The 19,128-nt window shown below is 38.5% G+C and overlaps 1 protein-coding gene across 2 annotated transcripts in view; it reads left to right on the forward strand.

Annotated features, from left to right (window-relative positions):
* LOC116849058 (putative glutamate synthase [NADPH]) overlaps positions 1–19,128 on the forward strand; it is a 64,497-nt gene that overhangs the window by 7,495 nt on the left and 37,874 nt on the right. Inside the window, exon 1 of one of the 2 annotated variants that reach the window (XM_032825835.1) lies at positions 14,488–14,506. The exons of the other annotated variant lie outside the window; for it this stretch is intronic. The gene's annotated coding sequence lies outside the window, so the exon portion shown is untranslated. Of the gene's footprint in view, positions 1–14,487; positions 14,507–19,128 lie in introns of those variants that run through there. 2 annotated transcript variants of the gene reach the window in all.

A 19,128-nucleotide genomic window follows, 5' to 3' on the forward strand; every position in this document is an offset into this window, starting at 1 on the left:
TCTCTCTCTCTCTCTCTCTCTCTCTCTCTCTCTCTCTCTCTCTCTCTCTCTCTCTTGTGTACAAAATACTATAGTAATCTTTACTATAAAATTCTTTCCATATACATATTTGCGATATCTTGTAACATAACAGTCAACATATTTCTGATCACGTCGCGATTGCGACGTTAGACGCTTGTTTCCTCAAAGCACCAGACAGATACGTGATGAATAAGAATATTCCGCGCTGTACCTTGCTTTCCAGCGTGTACCAGCGTTTGAAAGAAATCCACGAAACGATAAATCTCGCTCAGACGCCAGAATCTCGCCGTAAATCGCAAGAACGTCCAACTAGCGTTCCTTTTTTCCTCGTCGCGGCGGCTGCTCGCCAATCGCTTGCGTGACTGCTAATTGCATATACAGCGTACTAAGGAGATTCCTGAGACGCATTTTGCGATTTTGCACACGTAATTACGCGAAAAAATGTGCAATTATCGAGGAACGCGCCGCACGACACACATGTGGCAAACAGGCGAACACACGGTGAACGCCGACGATTTATCGATCGTCCCCGCGTGGTGCGTTTCTTTTTTTCTTCCATCATATCCCCGTTCCTCTCCTCCTCTTCCGCCACCCTCGAAAGCGAGCCGCAGGCTCTTGATAACGCGATAATTACTTGGAAACGAAAGGATCGCATGACTATCGCGAATTCTGTCGCACGCAATTATCTATCCGTCCGCCGAGGAGCGAAAAATGCGCTCGAGTTGAAGCCCCGAGTTTTCTCCTGCGATCCCGTCGAAAAAGCTCGATGGGAAAATGCGCCCCGACGATGGAACGAGGAAAATCTATCCGTGTCGGACCTGAGCGGAGTTTATCGCGCGCAAATCCCGCGACTGTGAATCACACCGAGTCGTCGGAACTTCCCGAGATATTTCGACCCTTGAACTTTCTAACATCTGCATATGTCATAAAGTATTAGGTTGATTCATAAATTCGTGCGAATTTTTCTCCAGTTGGCACTCGTATATTATACAGAAAAAAAGGTTTGGTTGAATTAATCAAATATTTGGTCGAATATGAACGATCCAGAAATTCCGATTGAAGTAACCCGAATTCTGTTTAAGTTAACAAGATGTTTGATTGACTTAAACAGAATTCAGGTTATTTCAATCGGAATTTCTGGATCATTCATATTCGACCAGATATTTGATTAATTCAACCAAACCTTTTTTTCTGTGTAGTATTAGAGGAATGGTTGGCCATATACATAGTTGACTATCTATGTGTATGCTTCGATAGTTGAGATTTCAGAATATATTTTATGATATGAGCGATAGTGTTTAAGGAAGAATACAGTTGTCTTTGTTGCAGCTTGAAAATGGAAGGCAATAATGAGTCTATCCGGTGCATTTTTTATTTCCGTAAAAATTGTTAAAGTTCAGTCGGAATGTTTTGCTTTAAGGGGCGTCCACATTGGAAGTAAGCAGTAAGAAGTAGGAAGTAAAGCGTCGTCTGCAATATGCGGAGTAAGCTTGGAGTAAGAAGTAGATTGGCCAATCGTAGTCGATTATTATAAAAATAATCGCCTATGATTGGTTAATTCTTACGGCTTACTTCTTACTTCAAGCTTACTTCGCATATTGTAGATGACGCTTAAGAGTAAGAAATTGACCAACCACAGTCGCATGTGAGAAGAATAATCAATTATGGTCAATTTCTTACTCTTACTTCTTATTTCTTACTACTTACTTCCAATGTAGACGCTCCTTTACTCATCATATTCAACCGACATTGTCTCCTCCGATTATCATCTGTTTAGCACATTACAGAACTCTCTTGATGGTACAAAGCTCGCTTTTTTGGAAGATGTGAAAAATCACTTGAAACGTTTCTTCGTCGGAAAAGTAGGAGAGCTTTACGAAAAGGGAATTATGAAATTACGCGAAAGATGGCAAAATATCGAACAGAGAATGATGCATATGTTATTGATTAAAATTATTTTTAACAGAAACAAAATGTATTTCAATTTTGTTTAAAAATCCATAAAAACTTATGGAGATCAACCTAATATTTTTTCCTTAGTGTATCCAAAACGCTCACATTGAGAGCAACATATTTGAAAATCTACTTGTGGGGTATAAAGTTTATTCATAAAGTAAATTTGTCGTTTAGAAGAACGTATGGCTCGCTATAAAATAAATTAAGAAAAAGTTTTATTTGATCTTTAAAATTCTTATATAAATACGAACGTTGAAATGATAATTGCAACTCATGCAATTTATTATTTATTTTAAAAACATTACATTTGCAATTTTCTTTACAGTGTATAATATATTTAAGCACTGCAGCACACTGATATATTTAACTGTGTAAGTAAGGATGTAATCAGAAAGTTTTATAGATTCTAACTTGTTTACGAAACAATGTTTACAAATTTACATCAGGATTCTAAAGATTAAATATATCTAATGTAAATTTATAAATATTGTTTCCCAAACAAGTTGAAATCCACAGAATTCTCTGGTTACATTCTTACCAGTAGAGTCAAATTCACCAATTTATCACATAACGAAATAAAAATTACACAATTTGTTGTCTCTCTTGAACATTGCATTTATAATTAATAACCAAAGCAGATACGGTAAATGTCTCATAATTACCGATTTTACTTTGAGAAATTTAAAATTACTTTTCTGTATATATTTTAATATAATTGATAATGTTCACGCGCGTAGTTTACATTGTAACGAAAACATTGCTGTAGTCTACATGAAAAAAGTTTATGCGATGACCGTGTCATCGCATAAACAATACGTAAACAATTCACGTAGACATAATCCTGAAGTCTATAGCACAACCTTGAGTGTATATTTAAGACACATGGAGACTGAAGTTCTACTTAGCCTCTAAGTGGCAGAAAATGCACGAAACGCCACTTGTGTAAGTTCTAAAGAGGAACTCCTGGAAACGTTGACATGTCAAATATAGAGTCACTCTAAGCAGAGTTTGGCCACAACGCGCAGTTTCCTCAAAATCCTGCGAGAAAGAGAGACATATTTTCAATCTCTCTCTTTTCTTAACCTAACCTAAACTATTGCCATAGGCGTACTGTGATTGGATATTGTGTGGGATTTGACGAAACATAGCGGGCCAATCAAAAGTTACTCCCTTATGGTCAAACTCTGCTTAGAATGACTCTAGTCAAATAGAATGAAAGAAGGATTAATATATTAGGTGTACAACTTTGCTTCCGCCGTTTTTTTTCCGAAATTCGAGGCTTTATTGTAAAAAACTACACATTATGATACATTATACATTTATGATTCAAAGTATTCGCTGGCCACTACTTTCTCCTATTTTTTGGGCAGCGTACAAATCCCGCGTCGAAAAAATTGGTCATCTTTTGAGGCGATCCACGAATCGATCCAATTTGTTACTTTTTCATAAGACCGAAAGTGCTGGTCAGCCAGGCCGTGTGTCATTGATCGAAACAAGTGATAGTCAGAGGGAGCAACGTCTGGAGAATACGGCGGGTGGGGTAGGACTTCAACTTCCCATTTCAACGTTTCCAAGTATGTCTTGACCACTTTCGCAACATGGGGTCGAGCATTGTCATGCTGCAAAATCACTTTATCGTGTCTCTCGTTGTATTGCGGCCGTTTGTCTTTCAATGCTCGGCTCAAACGCATCAATTGCGTTCGATACCGGTCGCCTGTGATTGTTTCAGTCGGTTTTAACATCTCATAATACACTACGCCGAGCTGGTCCCACCAAATACAGAGCATGACCTTGGAGCCGTGAATATTCGGTTTGGCCGTCGACGTGGAAGCATGGCCGGGAACTCCCCATGATTTTCTGCGCTTGGGGTTGTAATGAACCCATTTTTCGTCCCTAGTCACAATGCGATGCAGTAATCCCTTCCGTCTTTGCCTTTCAAGCAGCTGTTCACAAGCAAACAAACGCTGTTCAACATCTCTCGGCTTCAATTCGTACGGCACCCAATTTTCTTGCTTCTGATTCCCATGGCTTTGAGGCGTTTTGAAATGGCTTGTTGAGTCACTCCCAATGATCGTGCCAATTCTTCTTGATTTTGACACGAGTCTTCATCAAGTAATGCCTCCAATTCTGCATCTTCGAAAACCTTCTCTCTTTCACCGCTATGCCGGTCTTCGACGTCAAAATCACTGTTCTTGAAGCGTTGAAACCACTCACGACACGTTCTTTCACTAATAGCGGCCTCACCATAAGTATTTGAGAGCATTCGATGAGCCTCAGTCGCAGATTTCTTCATATTGAAGTAGAAAATTAAAACCTCCCGCAAATAACGAGAATTTGGTTCGTAAACTGACATTTTCAGTCGAGAATAACTTTATGATGCAGACACAAATCGACTAATGTTTCTGTGGGGTTATGTTGACAGATGCCCAAGTTTATTGTATGTCTATGATCTATTTATTTCGACCACCACTTACCGCTAAAGCCATCTATAGGAAAACGGCGGAAGCAAAGTTGTACACCTTATAGGATATCAGAGTATCAAAGTGAGCGTTAAATGAAATATTGAGGTCAAACGTAAGATCGAGATTTCGACTCGGCGTTTCTGCAACTCGATAACGGAAATCCACATAAAGCATACACATGTATGCACACGCGTAGACGATGGCAATAACACGAATCGCGGCATGATGTTTACACAGGCAAAGACGACGATAAGGACTGGGTCTTGCTGATATATCCGAGACATCGTCGTGATCGCAACCGACCTTGGCATGATCATGACTCCGTCGTCGACGTCGCTTGACACCTTATCCTACCTCTCCTCCCCCCTCCCCTCTCTCTTTCTCTCTCTGTTTCGATGATAACGGGCCAGTTTGAATTACGATTAGCAGCAATGCGCGGAAGTCGACCGTCCCTCCTCCCCCCTTGGATCTTTCTTTACCGACCGTGCGATATTATCTCTTTTTATCGAGATATCATGTCGATATACGCCATCGAGACATATCACATAATCATAAAGATAGTTATCATCGAAACGAAAAGGAGTTCGTAGTATTAGTGTGGTGTGGGAATATAAATAAATAAAGATATCTCATGTGAGTGACTTTGTGTAACTTTATCGTCACGCTGACTTCACGTGAGTCCCATCAGACCAAAAGTTTTATCTAAATATTTTATATCAACGATACTTTGTTGTTTCCTATTCTATTAGTCTTTTTTTTTTTGTATTCTATCTATGCGGAGAAAATATTATAGATTCTTTTCATTTTTTATATAAATTCTTTTTATTTTTATTGTATTTCTGGTACACTGTTAAATCCGTAGTGTCAAATTATGCTCAATTTGAGTTATTTTTAACCATTCCTATAAGTCGCCACTGCTCCTACTAAATATGTCGTTAAGTTAACTAATGTAATGGAGTTAAATAATTTAACTTAAGAAATGTATTAAATTTAGTATGACTAAAATTATGACTAAAATTTAGTTTATTTCTTATTATGTGCACGTTAATGTAACCTTTGTTTTAGTAAAAAATGACTTAATATTGTTTTAAATGGTTTGGTTAGATGTGGTTGTTTTTTTAAACACATGTTTTGTGTTAAAATAGTAAATTTTAACACACATGATAGTTAAAAATAACTAAATATTATTTAACTCAAGAAATTGGTTTAAATTTGACCCTCCAATATTTAACAGTGTAGTTTAGGACTGACAGTTAGATGTATCTTGCTAAGAGACATAATTAATTTCCCTTAAAAAATAGCAAATCATTTAACGGCACATTTTAATTGCTAAAATAGAAATGAAAGGAGGAGACTCAATTACTATATTGAGAGAAAAATATCTAAAATATTAAAATTATTTATTAAAATATTTATTCGATACTGATAACACATTTACTTAAATTTATATTATTTTATTTCAATAAAATAATCAGTTGCTTTTATCGAAAGCTAAGATTTTCAGAAAATGTAGATTTTCTTATATGAACAATATATATATTTTTTCTCAATACAAATACGCAAATATATATATTTTAATTTAAGTAAATATATATTATTATTAGTACTCTAATCGAATAAATATAAATATTTATATTTATTTATTTGTATAATATGATATAAATATAATTTTTTATTCCTTAAATTTTTTTCAGTGCACATAATATCGATCTACTCTACGGTTACAAAATTCTGTAGTAACCTTTAAAATACTTTCACGTCATTGTATATTTTTTCATGTATTTAACAAAGTCGTCCCTAATCAGGCAAGCAAATTGTCATGTGTACATTGGAAACTTTCTTTCGGGGGGGAAGTTCCCCTACAGAAACCTGATACGGAAACTCACTCAGATACAGCGCAGTTCAATATGTTAGAGAGGTTTCCGTGAAGGATGAATTTAACGAGTATCGATAATTATAGAGCCATAAAGTAGCGATTTTTAGCGATCCTCGATCCTTTATCCTCGATCATCGTCAATCACGAAGTGATAAAAAGATAAACCTTTGCTCGCTCGCTCACATACTCCACGTTCACACAGCTCACTACACTTCGCGGAAGAACTTTTTTCACCAGGCGCCATATAAAATCTGTCACTCTTTCTACGTATTATACGTTACGTAGAAAGAGTGGCAAATTTCGTAGCGCCTGGTGAAGAAGACCTCCCGCGAAATGTAGCGAGTTGTGTGAATGCAACCGCGATAGTCGTGTTACTCGGATTGCACAATCTCTCGCGATCAAGTGACGCGCGTAACTTTCGTATTCCCGGTGTATACGTGACGCTGACGTCAAACCCGGCATTATCCGAGGATGATCCGTGGAACTACTGTGGAGTTACACGTATACTTTTTCCAATTATCCGGTGACCCAAGTCTGAATATCGAAAGTCCACGCGATTATTCTCCTCCGCCCTCTCTTCTTTCCCGCCGTTTCTCCCCCGCCGTCAATTGATCGCGATGTCAATTTTGACATACTTCGCATGCACTTTACGCCTTGATTTGTATAAACGGATGAGATATTGATGCTTTTTCTCTCGAGTCCCTTCCTGTCTTACACACACACACACTCTCTCTCTCCCCCTTTCCCCTCTCTCTCCCTGACTGGCACTCTCATCTTTGCGCGCAGTAACCTAAATATAGAGCAGATTATCTAACGACTAAGCGAATGACAGCGCTCTCACGCATTTATACGCAATCTCCCTTAAAAGCCCGATAATTTCTTTCGACGCTGGTTTTCCGCGACGAACGTTTAACATTAGTGAGTACGCAGTACTATATGATGATCTAACGATCTTTCGCGCCGTCTTCCTCCATTTCCGCGCCTATCCGCGTGTCTTTTTTAATCGCGTTATCAACCACGCGAAGCTCGTTCGCGTATCGTTTTACGTCAAACCGCATGACGGGGCTAATTGCATTCTTTGACGATATCCGACAGAAATGAGACACTCGGCGTTTCGAGCGAAAAGAGTGGAAATGAAGCTAGTCTAAATATAACAGATAAAATAAAGATGAATTGATTCGCAATGATCGACGAATAATTGGCAGATAATTCGAATTAATCGAGCCTAAGAAGATGCACCGAGTGTACTTTGTAGGATGTGAAATCCGAGTGATATAAACTCAAAATTAATTTCAAGCACATATCTCATATTTAAAGTATCTAAACTATCTAACGAAAAGAAAGCGAAAGTACGAAGCTGGTCTGAATTTACAAGCAAAAAGAAAATAAATTAATTCGATCAACAAATAATCAGTGAATTATTTAAATCGATTGAGTCCACGAAAACTACAAGTTTAAAAATATTTTTTTTCCAGTTAAATTCCTTTGAATTTCACTATGTTTCTCTAGTAATGCAAAAATAAACTATCAATAAAACCTGTCTTGTTGAGAAACATAGTAAAATTCATCATTTAATAACAGCAATTTTTTCAATTCCAGCAATGTTCAGCACATTCCGTTTTTTCTAAAATATAAATAGCACTACAGCTCATCTACTATATCGCGCGTGATCATTCACCAATCATTTTTTAATTAATATCTCGACTATTATTGCGAATATCGCAAAACGGCACAGGACTTTTTTGCTCACCTCAATCCGTTCTACGTTCTCACAAAGGGTCATCATGAAGGTCTGAGACACCCTGTATATATAGATCACGGATATTGCAGATGCGTTAATCGCCGCAGATCCGCACGTACTACGTTTCAGCGTCGCGGAAAGAAACGCGACAACGCGAAAACATGCATGCAATGAAAGAACGTAATCATGTATCTGTCAGCGGCAGCGGGATATAATGTATAATTATAATAATAAATATATATAATATAAATATATATTTATATATATTTATAATATAAATATATAAATATATTATAATATAAATTATAATAATAATATATAAATAGAACATATGGAAAAAACGAAAGAACAATCAATTACTACGGAATAGCAGTACAGAATGGCAGCCTACGCCTCGATTACAAAATGCCACAGTAATCTTTAAATTATAAAAATATAAAATTCTCTCCGTGTACTTCATAGCATACGAAATCTGGGTGGCATAAAGTCAACACTAATTTCAAGCACAGTCCATGTTTAAATTATCTCATTATATTTTCTCCTTGAAGCACTTTTCATGCCGCGTAAATACACGGAGATTACGAAGAGAACGAACTAATTCTTTCATAACGGAGATAACTTTAATAGCGCTCTACTTAATAATACTCCCTGATAATAACGTGGCGTCTTATGAAACACAAGTTTATTCGCACCACGTATTAGCAGCAGGATAAATATACACGACGAACGCCTTTCAGTCGTCGAGTAATCAATACGACGCGACATCTATTAATTATACGTTACATCCCGCTGCCACTGACAGATATATGATTACGTTCTTTCATTGCCTGCACGTTATCGCGTTGTCGCGTTTCTTTCCGCGACGCTGAAACGTAGTACGTGCGTATCTGCGGTAATTAACGCATCTGCAATATCCGTGATCTATATATACAGGGTGTCTCAGACCTTCATGATGACCCTTTGTGAGAACGTAGAACGGATTGAGGTGAGCAAAAAAGTACTGTGCCGTTTTGCGATATTCGCAATAATAGTCGAGATATTAATTAAAAAATGATTGGTGAATGATCACGCGCGATATAATAGATGAGCTGTAGTGGCGTCTGCCATTGTATACTTATACATTAATGCTGCAATTCTAAGCAGAATCGTAAGTCTCGTAACTTGTTCTCGTAAAATTCATCAGAACTTATGAATAGATTTACAAGTCTATGCAACATATGTCATACAATTACTCGTAAATATCTACGATTTCATGTAATTTACGATATTTATAAATAATTGTACGATATATGATATTACATAGGCTTGTAAATCTACTCATAAGTCTAGCGAATTTTACGAGAACAAGTTACGAGACATGATTCTGCTTAGAATTGCAGCATAAGTCAAACTGAACAAAAAAGTCCTCTACCATTTTGCAAATGACCACATAGATTTTTAAATATTAAAAAAAATTGTTACATATATGATTGTATACCATAATGTACAAATTTTCTTTAATTAATAATCTAAAAATCTATGTGGTCGTTTACAAAATGGTAAAGGACTTTTTTGTTCAGTTTGACTTAATGTATAAGTATACAACGGCAGACGGCGCCACTAGAGCTCATCTACCATATTGCGCGTGATCATTCACAAATCTTTTTTAATTAATATCTCGACTATTATTGCGAATATCGCAAAACGGCACAGGACTTTCTTGCTCACCTCAATCCGTTCTACGTTCTCATAAAAGATCATCATGAAGGTCTGAGACACCCTGTATATATACCACGTTGCAGCAACATTTGTATATGATTCTTTTTATGCCTTTGTGTGTGTGTGTGTGTGTGCACCTTCCAATAACGAACATTATTTGATAAACAGGACAATATACTTCGGTGAAGTAATTTTTCAGAATTATTCAGAGACGAGACTGCTCGCGTCCACAGCAATTTAAATTGATGCATGCACGAAATATTTCCAAACCGACCTGCGATATCGTTCCTCCTCGTTATCGCAATGGTCACGAGATACGTTATTATGAAGAATTCTGGTTGCATGCGATACACACGTGATTAATGCGATTCATCGAACGTAAGGAAATTCCAGAAGCGGTATTACACACACGCAAATATGCGCTCACTTGCACACGCGCTGTCTACGTCACGTATTGATAAAATTAAGAGCTATGGGTGTAACCGGCGGTTGCGATTAAAGATTACGACGGTAATGAGTGGCATTATTTGGCGCAGATGTGCAAATTAACGAGCGCGCGGCCGGTCGGTCGGCGGGACAAGGATGGAGTGACACGAAGAGAAGGAGGGGAACCGAGTATGAGAGAGACGCGCGGGGGAGGAGAGCGCGTCCTCCCGAACTCGTTCAGACGAGAATGGGGAGAGAGGGAGGGGGGGAATCTCGCAGACGTCGTTCCGTACTTGCGCGAAGCGAAAAATAACGGCGACCCGAACAGAAATGTAACTAGCCGGCCGGAACCAAAAGCTAGTAGCTGGCTAATACAGGCTGGATTAAATGTTCTGGCTAATTTACTAATTTGTTGCTGGTTGAGATTATTCACTAAGATATAGAATCGGATTTGTGGTCTAGCCGTTGTCTAATCATTACACATAAAATATGACACTATATAGATGACACTATTTATTCTAAAACATGTAATCTAGTCACCACCAACGTTTTAAAATTAGATAAATCAAAATTGAGGTTAGGTTAATTTCACAAAAATCCCAAGAATGCAGAATTGAACGTTATATTACTGACTAATAACTACTTATGATTTTATGTGCCAGGTATTGTGCTGAGGTACAAATTTGTTCCATCATTTTCTTCAAAATAATATCTTTTTGGAATAGGGCGTAAATAAATTTTTCACTCTCTTTTATTACTTTCTCATCGACTTTCACCTTGACGATCATTGACGATTACCATCGTTATTATCGTCAAATTTCTGATCATCTTTTTCATGTTAACCTTCTAACCGTGTTCGTTTCGGGTATACTTTGACGATTTGATGTTCAGGGATGTTCTAAATAGATCCAATGGTGAAAACTCACTATTTAATTGACATATATATTTTTTTATATCTTTTATTTTAGCATTATATAAAGTAATTTAGTACAATATGTACTGACTTTTTCTAAAATAACTCGAAAAGTCACGAAATATCACATTTGTATTTAGAATATTACAAAAACTGTGTGAACTTTGAAACTGCTCTAATTCAAAAAAGACCCAAAGCACGGTTAGAAGGTTAAAGAAATAAAAAATTGAAATTGATTCATTCGCGCACGTAGCCGAATTATGAGTCGGCAAAAATTATTGGTGTAAATTTGCACTAGTATGTTATTTCAGTTCTTTTTTTTGCAAAAAAAAACAGAAGTGAGTTTTCACAAGAAATGTTAATTTCCTCTTTAAAATGAGCTAAAAAATTGGATTGCTCGAGAATAAAAATTCTGGTCCGAGAGAGACTATAACTACACTATTTTATAAAAAATCGTTTTCATTTTTTTGATTAAAGCTATTGTGCAAACATAAATCATGCAAACGCGGGGAAATATGCAAAAGCTGCGGGCAATAAATGCTGTGACGTCACTTCTGCGAAAAATAATTATCATTAATTTAATAGTTTTCTTAAATAAATTTCCGAATTATTATTTTTTCGACCTGAAAATATATAAAATTCGGAATCCCCCTTAATCTTGAAAAACATTCATGCGTCGCGGTCATAAATTTATCAGAAATTCCCACCGTAATTTTTATAGTAACATGATACAAATTATACAGATTATATTACACACACGAGGTGTCAGCGACAACCTACGTGGCTTAGAGGTGTTTAAATTGGCACGGTGAACTTGGCTATCATCACCGTGTCCCATTGGTATGTAACACACAAAACGTCGCAGAATAAATCGCAGTTGAAAACGACAAGCTTTGTATTTGTGGAAACGATCCTCCCGGAAAATCAGATCAAAGCGTTTCGAAACGAGACGCTTTAGAGGTCTAATCTCATTTTCATCGCAATGTTCCACGGAAAGCTGTAAAATAATGATTCTTCTACACTGAGAAAAATTTCTGGTAATAATTATCCAGCCTGTGTTATAGGTACTAAAATTTGGTACCTATAACACAGGTTGGACAATTATTACCAAATCGTCGTAATCTTTTTTTTCAGTGTAAACTTGTAATACTAACTTGAAGCATTGCTCGATACACTGAGACGAAAAAGTATCTGAAAATTTATATTTACAGGATATAAAGTTTATTTACAGAAATAAACTTTATATTCCACAAATAAATTTCTAAGTATTTTTCTCAGTGACGAAATCGACCAAAAGTTCTAAAATTAACATCTCGAGCTGTCAGTTTCCTGAAATATTTACTTGGTACAAAAGTTCTACAGTTTGTATGTGCTACACGTCTGTTTGCTCCGCTGACGAAAATTTCAAGGAACACTTCTGCACCCTTACAACTTAATGTAAAAGCTAAAAAATATACGAAAAAGATAGTATGGTCGTGACGACCGTCTCTACGTTATCGACACTTTTTGAGTTCATCATCCACTTCGGCATCCTCTTAACGCCTGTTTTGATACTTCGAAGCGTGTCAACTTATTTTGATTCCACTCAACCTACTAACTTTGCCGAGAGGATCCTCTTAAGAACTCACAAGTGGCAGCTTGTACGTTTTCCGCCATTTAGAGGCGTTAAATAGGATTTCAATTTCAAAATGTGTATTAAACATACATACTGTTGATATATACATACTTTGAAATATACAGATCTCAGGAAATTCAGGTCAAAAGAGTACGACTACAATTTCGATTCAGATAACTGTCCCTTTTTGGGGAGCACAACGTTATTCTATTGCACCCGGCACGCGGTTGCTCCGAAGGGCTTCATGCATTTGGCGGTCTCGAAGTTTGAACAGCGCGTCGTTCGTAATCGATTCACTCGGCGAAGCGCTTCATTTCGTAATGCAGAACGACTGCATACCGGGTAACGCGCACTTCGTCGCAGAATGTGCGTATTTCGAGACAGTGTCGGACATAAATCGATTAAAATTCTCATGGACTAGGATAATCGGTAAATCAATCATCAAAATTGATCAATATCGCCATGTATAAAATCACAAATAATTTCGCAGATTCATAAAATTGCACAGAAAAAAGATTAGTATTTGCTTAAAACTAATATAAATGAACAATCATTGTTTCATATATAAGCAACAATATAAAATTTTGTCAGAATTTTTAAGTCTGAAATTTCAATAATGTTATTTTATTTGAATATTATAATAGTCTTATAAAATGCGCAATATATGATTATTTTAATATTAGTGATATCCTCTTCCAACATTTCAAAAGTATCATATTCTCAATCCAATATTTTATACTCTCTATCCATAAACATTATTTTTCAGTAATATATTGTTTCTTTGTCGAATCATATATGAAACACATTGATGCAAATAACTTATGTTTATTTAACGTTATGTAATTTCATTTCATTTCAAGATTTTCACTGAGAAAAAAATACTTGATATACTGTAACTATAATCGCACAGAGAAATAAATGTTATAATTATATTCAAGAAGACTACTCGCGCGTATGTTAAATTCTACCATAATGTGATAATAATCTTGAATACGTGTTACAAATATTATTTTACTACAAAAAATATGGTTGAATCCAGAAACAACTATAATTTTCTTTAAATCAGCCATTTGTTGCGCTCGGTATGCATGCCAAAAACGAAACGATACTTTAAAAACAAGAATGTCCTCATTCTATGTAATTATTGATCAAACTTTGACATGATTGATCATACACTGATCAACAATTGATTTCATCAGCCGACTAATTTATCCGCGACTACACTTATACGACATTTGATTAATTCTGATGATCGATCGGCCGGTTGTTTCAATTGAAGAAAATCTCAATCGACCACAGGGCGCAACACTGCTGCCAGACGATTGAGTGCACGGAGGAGCGCATCGGGCGGAGTTCCGTCTGGGAACTCATGACGCGCCTTAGAATTGCAAACACACTTCGGAACCGGCCGTCGCAGTCGCCAAAAATCAAGAACAAAAAGAATGACTTGAGAACGAATCGCCTCGAGACGAGTCGAAGCGCACTGCGCAGCGATTAGCATCGAAACTCGGTTCTGGCGTTCCGAGGAACGAAGGCGCCTCGGAACGAGACGCGTCGGAACGCGCCGCGGAATGGGAGGGCAAAGTGGATGAGAAGAGGGATGGGAGGGCGTGAGGGGAGGGAGCGCGACAAAAGGAGGGAGAGGCGCGTCGCCTGGTGAGGGAGAGAGGCCGGCGGGGAGAAGAGGATAGGTGCAGTGCGGTACGCGCCGGCGAGCGAGACTGGATGAGACGGAGCGCAAGAGGAACGAAGAAGCAACGAGCGCGTCGACGCGGCCGAGGAGAGGGATGAGGGAAAGGTAGGAGGACGGAAGGGAGGAAAGCTTTTCGGTTTTTAGCGACATCAGAGCGCGCCGCCGTCTCAGTTCCCGCCCGACTTGCGGTTCGTACGAGTGTGTGGTTTTGCCGTTTCTCGAATTGAACTGCGAGACGAGGTCTAAGGGGAGGTGGTGTGGAGAGAGAGAGAGAGAGAGAGAGAGAGGTCGTTATTCAAGACTCGAAACGCCCTTCTGCTTTCGGACGACTCTGCGTGAGGGTGCTTTTGAAGCAGGAAAAGACGCTTGCCGGTTCCGCTTTCCACGCGAGATCGAAGATTCGAAAAGCTCGTGTCGACGTGTGAGTCGGCAAAAAAGAGAAGAGAAACAAAATTGTGGACGTGTAACGCGCGCGCCAGCAGGTGAACACACTCTGCGGTACCTTGGCACCTTGGATTCTCGTTTGAGAGTGTTTGAGAAAAGGGTCCACGCAGCGATACGATCGATACAATTGACAATATAATTTCCGCTGATCGATAATCGCTGGAGAGAGAGAGGGAGCAAGGGAGGAAGCAAACTGGTTCCCCGTTTCTTTTCTTTCTTTGCGGACCTGCCGGCCGGCGAAGAAGGAGAAGCACGCATTTTCGGAACGACACGCGCTTCGAGGTGCTCCTTATTACACGGTAAGAGGGGATTTCATACGCCACGTCGACCGTCGAAGCGAACGAGGAGACGTGGACTCGCGCGTGCCGGGACGCGTACCGAGCTTTTCCGAGGTATCGCGTATTTCGTCGCGAGGAAGTTCGATCCGCACCGAAGTTTTGTATATAAGAAGGAAGTTTCCTCGAGCCGAAATATCGTCGTCCCGAAATAGCCGAAAGTATTCCACAATGAGTTGCCGGCGAAGAGTTGATTTGCCGTCGAAAAATCGGAGAAATTTGCAGAAGGTTCAAAAGGTGCAAACACGTATTCTTAGCCTTGACAGATTAATTAGAGAAAAAGAGAAAGAAAGAGTATGAAGATATATATACGATGACACATGGGAATTTAAGATACGAGTATGTGCGTAGTTTTCATTTCGATTTTAAGAAAGTGCGAAAATATTGCACGCAGAATGACGTGAATCTAATCTGTGTGATTTGCGCGCTGACTGTCGCCGAAACGCACACGTAAAATTACAAGTAAAAAAAAATTACAAATAAATTTCAGCGAGAGAAATTAATAAAAACTCGTGAAATTAATAAAAATTTAATTTAACCATTTCCACGTTATACTTGCACGAAAAGAGAAATTTAGTCAATTTTCAGTGAAATCTGAACGAGCCAGAAAATTCCAGTTGATATTATCAGAATTCAGTTTAAGTTAACCCGGAAGTCTTGTTGACTTGGACAGAATTCTGATAACTTCAACCGAAATTTTTGGCTCGCTCATATTTTGCCAAAAATTTGCTCAATCCAATCTAACTTTTTTCTCCGCGACTTTTTCCAAAATTTGAAGAATGATATTTAATACGAACCTTCCCTTGAGGTAACATTTTATCGTGGCCCCTTGACATGAAAAAAATATTGTTGTATCAATATAAATTGCTAACATCGTCGTAATTGTAGTAAATCTTCTCGATTCAATAGCAATATTATACATCCAATACATCATACGTTATCTCGATGACTTAAATATTGGTTTCAATAACATTGCTGTTGAATGAAGATTTATTCCAATTACGACGCTGTTATCAATTTCTATTAACACAAAAATAGTACGCGAAGGTTCTCGAAATTGAATAATTCGGGAGTTCTATATAATTCTATATTCAACACTTATATTTTAACTCGAGAAAACTTTTAACTGGGAGAGAGACGAACGTGACAGCAAACGAGGAACGAAGAGAGTCGAAGAGAGAGGACTAAATCCCGAAATTGTCCCACGCACATCCCAAAATCGGGATACACCAAGCGTGTTTTTTTCCAGAGACACCCCATATATATGCGCCGGTCTCGCCCCGAGTGTCCAATGCTCCCATAAATAAATCCACTCCTGATATGTAACGTTCTTCCACACACGTATAGTCCGTCTTTCTTTTTACTACTGCTCGGTTCCCACTCTTTCTCGCCGCTTTGCCGTGGAACGGGTCTCGAAACGAGACCGAGCAGGTTAAAGTAACGCGTTACCAACATGCATTCTTTATGCACTTTAAAACGACCGCGTTTTCACCGCCGTGATGGAATGTATCCTTTTGAGAGCGACACTTGGTCGGGATTTTGCTCGTTCAGCTTAATTGCTGATTTGGTTTAATGTGCGCGAATTGTGCAAATCAAATCCATTCGTCTGTTGGAGAACAGGTGTAAAACACGGCACGTTAATTAAACTGTACTTCTAAGAAGTAGCAAATTCTTGGACGGATAACTGTTTGTCTTAATAAAGAACTATAAAGACATTTCAATTACTCCTAAAACACCAGCTGCAGCGATTTTATTATTTTCGTCTTAATAGCGAGTAACTTTAGCTATTACAGTTCAAAAATGACGTCGCGGAGCATCTTCTCACCTACACTGACAGAAAAATATATCTAAGAAATAATAAATATTTATTCGGCGGACACGAATAACATATTTGCTTGTACTAACACAGAATATTTTTCAAGAAGGTATATACATTCTCTTAAAACCTATCGAAATTTTGATTATACTTTCAACTTCGCTATTCCACTCAACATTTATTTTGATATTCTGAAGCCTACAATACGACCTATTTTGACACTAAGAAAAAGGAAAAAGGAAATTTCTGACATCATCAGGTCAAAATAGGAGTAAATTATATCATTAGAATTAAAACTACTTTGCTAACTTAACTCTTATTGCGTTGTAGAATTCAAAGTTTAACAAAGTTTAACATAGATCCAAAATTTCGACTTGAATTAGCTTCTCATGAATTGTTTATTCTACTTAAATAAAATAATTTAGATTTAGATGAATATGTTAGTAGTAGAAAAGCCGCCAATTAGCTTTTTCTTTCAGATGTTTTCTTTCAACGATTTCCGATCTTGCTCCAACAGTCCATATTTGAAAGAGCACATTATTTTTGCACCTCGGTACACTTCTAACTTCTCGCGACAAATATAATGCGTACATACGTGGTGATAACAATTGACTAATCTCAATTCGTTTAACAATGAATGAGTTTAACAATCAATTAATTTACACTGTTCGCCTTATTCCGAGCACGAGACCCGAGGAAGTTCCAACGATAAAGCGATAATGAGCGAATGCGAGAATACTCGCTTCCCCCGTCTCGAAATGCCCGGAATAACCCGAAGATAATTTTGGAACACCACCATCACGGATTCCTTATCCTGAGAAGCCGGCTTGTGCGCGGCCAGAGAGTAAAGCTTCACCCCTGAGCCCATGTTTCGCATCTCACGCGACCTATTATTCGCTGTCACAGTCCCGCATTAATCAACATACATATTCGACACGAATATCTCGCGAAAGCCGTTCCCCTATATCCACCGAGTGGAAGAATCCCGACCTTAACTTCAGCCCATCGCCGGCGTGCGTGATAACGTCGTCAGCACGCAACACCCAAATATCGACGCGGAGAATATAACCCTTTCTCCTCTCGCTACCAACCTATCGCAATGTATACGTTATCTCTCGACCCTGAAAAGGATGCACGGATATCGTTTTACCTCGCGAAACCTCTTTGTTTGTATACTACATCGGTGACAGAAAACGTGACACGTGCGTGACTGATGAACGCGATAAACTCGCTGCTGCTAGCCGACGTCGACGAGCTTCTCCGAGACGTGCCAGAAGTGGGCGCCTGAGCACGCCCACGAATCGCCCGTTCATCGATTTATGGAACTTTTGGCAAGCAAGCCGTCCCTCACGGCCGCTTGCCGAGCATTCTTCGCGGCTTCATCGATCCTGGAAACGTCCAACATCCTTCGCGCGAGAGAGGCCTCCAGCGCCAGGCCTCGTCCGAGCTCTTTCAGACACACCCTATATGTCGTATCGATCGCTCGCTTCCTCCGCTTCTCATCGCACGTGGATACAACGCGTCGCAGAGGTGGTCAACCTTCGCGAGCTGTGCTCTCATCGAGTGCTTTTCCCGCGAGTTCCTTGACGCGCGCCCTCAGGACTCTCGCATACATGAATTGCCGTAACTATAGACATAGAATGTAAATCTTGGCTGAAGGACAGGATGTGGCTCTGGTTTTGTGTGCTCTAGAAGAAGATAGAACCTCCAGTAAACCTGATCGCGTATGCATAACTAAGATTTATCTGGCTAAAATCCTACCTCAGACTGAATTTTACTTGTACTATCACGTCAGTCTTCTTCTAGCTAGAAAAATCCTAAAGCAATATCCCAATTAACCTCTTGTCCACAACCTTGTTTTAATTCTTAAGCCGTAAGAAATTGACCAACCACAGTTGATTATTTTTAAAATTTTTTTTTTAATCGACTGTGGTTAGTCAATTTATTACGGCTTAAAGATTAAAGCAAGATTGTAGACAAGGGGTAAGGGCCTTCGCACACAAATTGCCGTAACTGTAACCATAATACGTAAACTTAAGCTGAAGAACCAATCAGAATAATGCTACAGATTTATGTATCCCAAAAGACTATAAAAGTGACACAAAGTTTTATCTTGCGCAGAAATAACTAGA

Source organism: Odontomachus brunneus, unplaced genomic scaffold (assembly GCF_010583005.1).
Source record: "Odontomachus brunneus isolate Ranch 3 - 2012 unplaced genomic scaffold, Obru_v1 Obru_scaffold_104, whole genome shotgun sequence".
Taxonomy (NCBI): Eukaryota; Metazoa; Arthropoda; class Insecta; order Hymenoptera; family Formicidae; genus Odontomachus; species Odontomachus brunneus.